This window comes from Anabrus simplex, chromosome 5, assembly GCF_040414725.1.
Source record: "Anabrus simplex isolate iqAnaSimp1 chromosome 5, ASM4041472v1, whole genome shotgun sequence".
Lineage (NCBI taxonomy): Eukaryota > Metazoa > Arthropoda > Insecta > Orthoptera > Tettigoniidae > Anabrus > Anabrus simplex.
Window position 1 is genome coordinate 79,427,915 of NC_090269.1, and position 9,630 is coordinate 79,437,544.

The following is a 9,630-nucleotide window of genomic DNA, read 5'->3' on the forward strand; positions in this document are numbered from 1 at the left end:
GAGCAATGTACAGACAAAACTCTTATTTTATATATATATATATATATAGATTATACTGTACATGTCAATAAAATAGGTTTGTGGATTGTGAAATCCTGTTCGTGTTCTCAAAATCTCATTCCTTCGCAACCTAAAAACCAGATTGCATGCCCACACTGCGGAAAATATTTCCAAATTTTTTTTTTACAAGTTGCTTTTTGTCGCACCGACACGGATAGGTCTTATGGCGACGATGGTACAGGAAAGGGCTAGGAGTGGGAAAGAAGCGGTCGTGGCCTTAAGGTGCATCCCCAGCATTTGCCTGGTGTGAAAATGGGAAACCATGGGAAACCACGGAAAACCACCTTCATGGCTGCCGACAGTGGGGTTCGAACCCACTATCTCCCGAATATGGTATACTGGCCACACTTAAGCGACTATAGCTATCGAGCTCGGTATATTTCAAAATACTAAGTACTTTGGACTCGTTAGGAAATATGTACCCTCAAATAATACGATAGATGAAACAACTATGGAAAATGAAAGTAGTGCAAATTCACGAAGTATAACTACAGATGATGATGAGATACAGGTAATGCGAGATAAAGTGCGTTCATTCCAGTCGAAGTTTTCTGCTGTGCTGGAAGAAGAGCGTAATAGTGAGGGTTTCAATACGTTACATAATGAGTTCGTCTGTACGTTCCATGAATTGAGTAATTCATTACCAGGGTCTGAACATTCGGCTGTAAAATATGTATTAGTGCGTTAATAGGGGAGGATTCATGCGGCTAATGATAGGTGGCTTTGTGAAAGTAATGGCCCGGGAAGATATTCCAAGAGAGACAGGAAAAAATGAAAAGTACAATCATGATCTCATTCAATACTAGTATTAAAATCAGAGTATAAGATGTGTGAATAATATTTTGAAGAATGACAGTAGCCAGGTTAAATGCCAGATACGAATGGAAAATCTTGAAGTATTTAAACAGAGATGGAGTAGTGAAAACAGTTCAATGCTTGAATATAATGATTCTTCTCAGCCTATTTCTCAACCAGCAGATCTAGATCAGATGTTTCGGTTTTCGGTGGGGGATACTGAACGACTAAAACGAAGTATGCGATCGGATACATCCCCCTGGACCAGATAAAATACTAGTGAGAACTTTAAAACTGGCTGAATGTTCTGAGGAAATGCTCTTTTTGATGCAGATAATGCTCAGATGGAATATTATTCCAAAGGCTTTCAGGGAAGCATGCACTATTCTTATGTACAAAGGAAAAAGAGAGCCAACTGACCCAATGAACTGGAAGCCTATCTCAATATGCTCGGTTATTCGCCTTGTAGAAAAGGCTGATTCATTCAAAATTCAGGCAATACATTTTATTCAACAAGAATCAAAGAGGATTTGTAAGTATATCTGGAACGTATTTAAATGTGTCATTAATTGATGGATACTGGAAGAAAAGGGAAATCGGAAGGTAGGAACCTTACACTAGTGATGTTAGATGTATCACAAACATTTGACAATGTGTGTCATAACCATCTAGATAATTGTCTTGATGCTCAACCACTACCTACATGCCTTCGTGAACATACTAAGAACCTAGCGAGAAGTAGCCCAAGTCTACCAGGATCCATGTAAACAGTCTATTAACCTTAGCAAAAGGAATTTTCCAGTGATCACCTTTATCCTCAATACTGTTCAATTTGTCAATTGATTTTACCCTAATACAACTATCAGAAAGTGAAATCTTGAACTGATATGGGTTGCAAGTATCATCCAAAATGCTTTTGCTGATGACATAGCGATCATTTCTAAATCACTCGAAGATGTTAGAGAACTCGGGGTGGGGGATGACCAGATCCCTGTTGTATAAGGTTGGCCTAGAATTAGACATTGTAAAGTCATCAGTGATCAATATTAATAAAGGTAGAGCCATTGAAAAGGACCTAATACTAGATTCTAAATCTTCAATTAGAGAAATTAAACCTAATGAAACTATACACAATCTAGCAGTTGCTTTCAGTGATGAAGTTACATTTAATCAGGGTAAAATAATAATGGAACTTCGAAATAACTTGGGATGTTTTGGAGTCTTGTACAATGTTAGGCTTTAACGAGAAAACAGTCAGTGTTTAAGACCAAAGCTCGTTTATTCCTTGCTAAATGGCGCCATTACATCAACAGTCACAATTGTTTTTGGAGGACGTTGATACATTAATTCTAAGTCCTGTCAAATGTTATTTCTGCCCGCCGATATTCCCAATAGTATGCTATATTATAGCTATATTATAACAAGCATGCAAGAGGCCGCGGATTACTACGAGATACACGGGAAGCCTTTTTACAACTCTAACGTGTTCCCTTAATTAAAGCAAATAATCCGTATATCAATGTCATACGGTCCCTATAGTAAGGATCCCAAGCTTCGTCGAAACATCTCTATCTTCTTCAACCTGAAATTTTGTCAAAAACATCCGTTAAGAAGTTTAGTACAGATCTAAGAACTCGCTAATTTGAAATTTGGAAGACATTCGCAGGACGAGATGGAAGTTGGAAGTCTTCGCAGATTCATCTGACTAACAAGTTGATTTTTAACAAAGCTGGATTTTCCACATCTTAATGAATCAGCTGTCTTAAACTGAACGCAGTCGTGGCGGCTGTCCGGACCTTTCCAGGCAGATCCTTAGACGGTATGTGATGCAGATACTACCCAGGAACATCGTCGATCATGATCATGTCGGTAGTCCAAGTGTTATGGTGTGGGGAGGCATAATGTTGCATGGGCATACCGACCTCCAAAACTTTGAACGGGGTACATTCACCCAACGCTACTGTGACAGTGCACTCCTTCCCCATGTGCGTCTCTTCGGGGATGCATTCGGTCCTGACAATTTTTATGGATGACAATGCACGACCGCATCGAACAGCGCAGGTGGAGGAGCTCTTGGAACGAGAGGATATTCGGCGTATGGACTGGCCTGCCCGTTCCCCCGACTTAAATTCCATCGAGCATGTTTGTCAGACGTATTGTAGCACGTCCACATGCACCAGCGACCATCCAACAGTTGTCAACCGCGCTGATGGATGAATTGAATCGTCCTACCACAACAACCCATTACCAATCTTGTGGCCAGCATGAGAACACGTTGCATCTCTGTCCGTGGTGATCACACACCCTTTAAGAACCAAGTCCCTTCTCTTGTTATGTCCAGGGGACCATCATGAGTCGCAGTGACTTACGTGTCTCCGTATAAAAGTGTCATTTCTGTTAGTCACATCGAATATTCTCTTCAGTTGCCTACCGTACAATACTGTAGCAGTTCTTCCAATGCATGGTTCAAGTTTCATCGAGCTATGCTACTTAGAAGTGACACAACATGCGAAAGTGATTTTCGTCCTTAAGTTTTGCACAGCAGTGTATATAACTTCCGTACGAGATGAGATAGTCACCACAGTCCTAAAGATGATGATGATGATAATGCTTGTTGTTTAAAGGGGCCTAACATCGAGGTCATCGGCCCCTAATGGTACGAAATGAAATAACAAAAACTTCAAATTCATCCACTGACCAAAATAAAAAAAATAAAAAATGTCATGAAGAATGATTGGATGGACATGAACCTTACAAAAAAACTAAAACAAACAAACAAAAACAGTGGATCAGACTCAAAAAGAAGGTAGTTAATTAGAGTATTGCTGACCAAGGTACCATTTATAAAGCACAATGATGCTTGATGTCTGAATAGGTGCTAAATTCACGTCTAAGGCCCTACAGAATGGTACATGTCGCGAGTAAAGTAGAACCATGGTATTTGTCATTTTGGGGTACTGATCAAAAGTAGCGAAGACTCACGGTGGTCCACACAAGATGGTACTATTCACAAGTATTGCAATTCGTACAGGGAACGCAGACCTATGGTGTTTCTCACACAATGGCGCCACTCATAGCCAACGCAAACCGGTAAGGCTCCTCACCTTGGTGTACTAGTCACGGGCGCCGGTATTCCCGTGGTGTTCCTCACATAGTGGGCACCAATCACAGGCAACGCTGACCCACGGTGCCGCTCATATAGCGGTACAACTCACAGGCTACGCCCAGACCCGCGGTGTTGCTCACATGGGTACAGCGCACGGGTACTGGAATCCACCAGACCAGGCTTTTTACTGCAACTAATCACAAACCTATTTCGTACCAATTTAGTGATACTACTCGCAAGTACATGCAACCCATGGTGTTCCCCGCATGATGGTACGAATCAAGAGCAGTTTCATGGTTCTAATTCAATCATCCCTTGGTCGCCCCTTGTAGTCGCCTCTTACGACAGGCAGGGGATACCGCGGGTGTATTCTACATATGCGTCCCCCACCCGCAGGGGGTAGTGTGTTTGGTCCGCGAGAGGTATTTTATTTCCCTCAAGTCCGCCGGCAAGCCGGTTAGGACCCCCTCTATCCGCCACCTGGGACGCGCCACGTGGGAGTATCACCTCTCCCCCTGCTACGCCTGAGTAGCAGGTTCGTGGACAGTCCTAAAGAAGAGTGGTCAAATTCTGAATCACCATCTTGATCCACACCTCTAGATGTTGTTTAACAATATAGTCATATTTTTAATATTGTAATTGCGGTATCATTATAGTGTTCATTATTACTGTATTGTGGGTATATCGGCTTCTTTGGAGCTGCCTTCATTGACTGGCATTTATGTAAATAAAAAAAAAACCTTTTCCCTTTGCGAAAAACACATGATCATGAATATGTTTCCCAGTCATGGCCATCCATCAACGGCCGCTAATTTCAGATAGCAACCAGCCATAAGACATAGCCTGCAGGGTTGCTGGGTAACTCTTACATCACTGCCTGCACGGTTGCTATGGTTTTGTCGCGTTGCGTTACACAAGTTTTCGGATACCCCCAGCCATAAAACATACTTATGTCAGAAACGTTTTATGTAACTTTAAAGTAGAACAATCGATACGTTTCTTCAGCGCATGACCAATGTCATTTCTACGTCATCAGTAAGGTCCGGATTTTTAGGCAATAATCGGTTGTAATACAAACAAATACAAACAAATTTGGCTAATGAGAAGTGCCGTCCTTTTCTTTTTTTTGCTAGTTGCTTTACGTCGCACCGCCACAGATAGGTCTTATGGCGACGATGGGATAGGGAAGGGCTAGGAGTGGGAAAGAAGCATCCGTTGCCTTGTGTGAAAATGGTAAACCACGTAAAACCATCTTCAGGGCTGCCGACAGTGGGATTCGAACCTACTATCTCCCGGATGCAAGTTCACCGTCGCGTGACACTAACCGCACGGGCAACTCTCCCGGTGGAATGTCGTCTAGCCCTTTCTTCCTTGCTTTAGTGAGAGGAACATACATCCTAGGCGCTGTAATTGGCTGTACACCGTATGTTAATATTAATCTCATAGCAGGACTGTTGTGCAGCATAGAATATACTAAGTCCTGTTACTCGTAGTAAGTTTGTATTTTAACTTATCACTGACTGGGTTGTAGTCATCAAGTAACTACTTTAAGCCACCCAGAAATTTTTTAAAAGCTAAGTATAACACTGCAAAATGATATTACTATTATACAGAGTGTATCCGTTACAAACTTTCAGAGATGATGGAGGACGGTAAATGGACCGTATGTAGTCCTGAAACGTTCCAGTCAAAAGTTATTAATAATCCAAGTTGTGTAAAGTTCGCCCGTTCGTAACAGACGCCGGGGTGTCGGAATTTCGTCCTGCAGAAGTTCTTTAACGTGCCAGAAGCAAACGACATGGGGTTGTCACCTTTAAACACCCTTAGAAGCCACCGATCTCTTGACAAGAAAATCAGTGCTTGCGACGCTCTTCAAACGACACCGGGATATTCGAACGAGTACGACAGAACTTTGTGCATTGACGCAAGGGGGGGGGGGGGGCGCCATTTCGAAAATTTATTGTAAATGGAGCAGTTTGTGAAACTTGTGGGAGGTAAACGGATTTAAATGAATAGAAGTTTGCTTAACGTTTGACTCCATCGTTTCCGGAATATTGTCCTTCTCGAATTGATCATTTGCCGTGCCCCATCATCCTTGAAAGTTTATAACATCAAGGACACACCCTGTATTTGGGATATGTTGATTGATCATTTAGTAAAGTTTCATTGGAATCTGTTTGGTTCAACCCAACCTAGGGGGATGTTTTCATTCCCCTTCCGTTGAGGGAAGGGGCGGGCCCCCTAGAGGGTAACTCCTCTCTGGCCAGGGGATTTGGCGGGTTTGGGGGGGACTGATGGAGTTGGAAGAGGGAAACGGAGGTTTGTATTGGTGAAGGAGATGGGAGGGGGTCCCGACCTCTTGGCTAAGTGCTGTATTGTTTCTTCAATTTTGTACATTTCCATTTTGTTTACATTTCAAGTGTTATTTATAGGGCCCGGATGTTTATGCAGTAATAGGTTAGAATGCAAACTTACTGAAGCGAGTAACAAGTAGAGTCTACCTCCTCGACGTTAGTGTTGTGAGTTTTGCATAAACATTACGGGTTCTAATGGGCCGAACCCCTATGTGTATGCAAAACTCACAACACTACCGTCGTGCAGGTAGACTACTTGTTACTCGCTTCAGTAAGTTTGCATTCTAACCTATTACTGCATAAACGCCCGGGCCCTAGTTATTTACAATTGGCTTTGTCCGATTTCGATATTCTTTTGTGATATTTATGACTGAAATATATCCCTGACCCCCGGTTTAAAAAAATCTTTATTGGGGGTTATTAGGATATTTACAATATATATTTGCTAATTTGTGATGTACATGGGTTATTTACAATATGCACAAAGTTTTTACAGTATTTACTCCAACCCAAAGTGTTCCTTTTAAGTTACACTGCCGTGTGGTGGTAGGATGCAGCATACAGTATAATGGTAACTACCGCATTGCTAAAGAGCGAGGAATTACTATTGAAACAATGAAAAGTGCATTTGAGGCTAGCGTTAGCCTTATTATCGGGAAAGCTAATTAGCGTGGTCCTTATCCGAGAGGAGATCGCGACCGCAAGGAATTTGCGGGCCCAAGTTCATGTTTTCTAACTTTGTCGTCCGCAAATGTTAGCGCAGTGCTGCCATCTTGTGGCAATAAAGAGAGGATTACGGCAGTTGGTGCCCGTCCAGTTAGTTCACTATCGCTAGATAACTGGCTAATGCTACCCCACGAGCATCGTTAGAAATAAAACCAAAAATACACAGCTCGGAACGGTAGGAGCGGCTTATGTAGAGTTCCTCGTACTTTACCGCTGGGGAGGGAGGATGGTCATTATAGATTCATTGAAAGTTCCATAATATAGGTCAATTGAAATAATTCTGAGACCGCGGAAATGCCCAGTAAAGTGCACGGATTGATAACACTAAGAGAACTGCCGGAGCCGTAATAAGATACGGCTGAGGGACTGTCCCGCTGGGTTTTTGTGACAGCGTAGTCCGGTGCGAATCTGACAGGGCAAAATGGAAGACACATTAGATAGTCAATTTAATGCAATTGTATTTACAAGTGGCCGATGATAACTACAGAGAGAGACGAATGGCATCGTAGCGGGTAATAAATAAATAAATAAATAAATAAATAAATAAATAAATAAATAAATAAATAAATAAATAAATAAATAAATAAATAAATAAATAAATAAATAAATAAATAAATAAATAAATAAATAAATAAATAAATAAATAAATAAATAAATAAATAAATAAATAAATAAATAAATAAATAAATAAATAAATAAATAAATAAATAAATAAATAAATAAATAAATAAATAAATAAATAAATAAATAAATAAATAAATAAATAAATAAATAAATAAATAAATAAATAAATAAATAAATAAATAAATAAATAAATAAATAAATAAATAAATAAATAAATAAATAAATAAATAAATAAATAAATAAATAAATAAATAAATAAATAAATAAATAAATAAATAAATAAATAAATAAATAAATAAATAAATAAATAAATAAATAAATAAATAAATAAATAAATAAATAAATAAATAAATAAATAAATAAATAAATAAATAAATAAATAAATAAATAAATAAATAAATAAATAAATAAATAAATAAATAAATAAATAAATAAATAAATAAATAAATAAATAAATAAATAAATAAATAAATAAATAAATAAATAAATAAATAAATAAATAAATAAATAAATAAATAAATAAATAAATAAATAAATAAATAAATAAATAAATAAATAAATAAATAAATAAATAAATAAATAAATAAATAAATAAATAAATAAATAAATAAATAAATAAATAAATAAATAAATAAATAAATAAATAAATAAATAAATAAATAAATAAATAAATAAATAAATAAATAAATAAATAAATAAATAAATAAATAAATAAATAAATAAATAAATAAATAAATAAATAAATAAATAAATAAATAAATAAATAAATAAACAAATAAATAAATAAACAAAAAACTCACTGAAAGGACGGGCGCCCATTTTTAATTTTTTTTTTGTCTGTTAGCCTACTGCAGCATTACGGGAAAATGGATGGAAGGATTTTTATGAAACTTGGTACTTAAGTTTAGAATAAGGGGAGTGGTATCTTAACTATTAATTGTTAGAAACTTCGCAGAAAGGAGGCTAAAACATAAAGCTCGACATAATTCTCTTACGGCTGTTTTTTAACAGGAAAACGGCTCATCGCCAATTTAACTGATTTATTGAAATATTACTTAAAAACTTTTCCGATGCAGTAAAAAAAAAGACAATATTAGTGGAGGTTGTCTAAGTTCTAGTCCAAGAGCCGATGATTAACTCTACGGAGCGTGGCTATGGAAAACATATCGGGAACTTTGTAAATACTTTGTACATCTGACTGTTCTTTTAAAATATTGACGTGATTTTTTTTGTGTCTATACCAGGAGGAAGAGATCAAATGCAAAGTATGAAACTGCACAGGGTCGGAGCGAGTCAGGAAACAAGTACGTCACGACAAGCCACTGACAGGGAGAGGCTGTCCACCTATGCGCTTCAGAATATCGGCAACAAAACAGGTACGCTAGGGCTACAACAGCTACGGATAAATGAAGTCACCTATTTCAATAAAAGCAAGCCTCGGAACTACGGGAGTGACGGAATGTACCATTTGACAAGCGACAGAAACTCGCATGTTCTTTGACTCCATGCTTTATCTACTTCAAATCGCTTTGCGAAAAGCTGATGATCATGAATATGTCTTTCAATGAATGAAACTCAAATATTGATAACACACAAGTTATTTATACAAATCCACAGCCCGTGCACCTGTTGATTGCCAGTTAAAATATTTTGCGACGTCTATTCTGTTACACATTTTGTCACGTCTCGTCACGTCACGTCACGTCACGTCACGTCACTTTTCCCAAATGTTCGGATGGTCCCCAGCCCTTAGACATATTCATGTAAAAAAGGAAGTCCAGTCCCTTTCCCCACTGTGTGTGAGGGATTAGAACTCAAGCACAATAACTCCTACGTGTCATAAATATCTCCCAGGGGGAAAAAAATTGAGAACGTATTGCTTTCTCTTATTCGTGCCAGGTCTCTCGCTTTCATTTTCCCTAGCCGACCTCCCTTATTCAAATTCTGTTCTCTTCCGACCCCAAC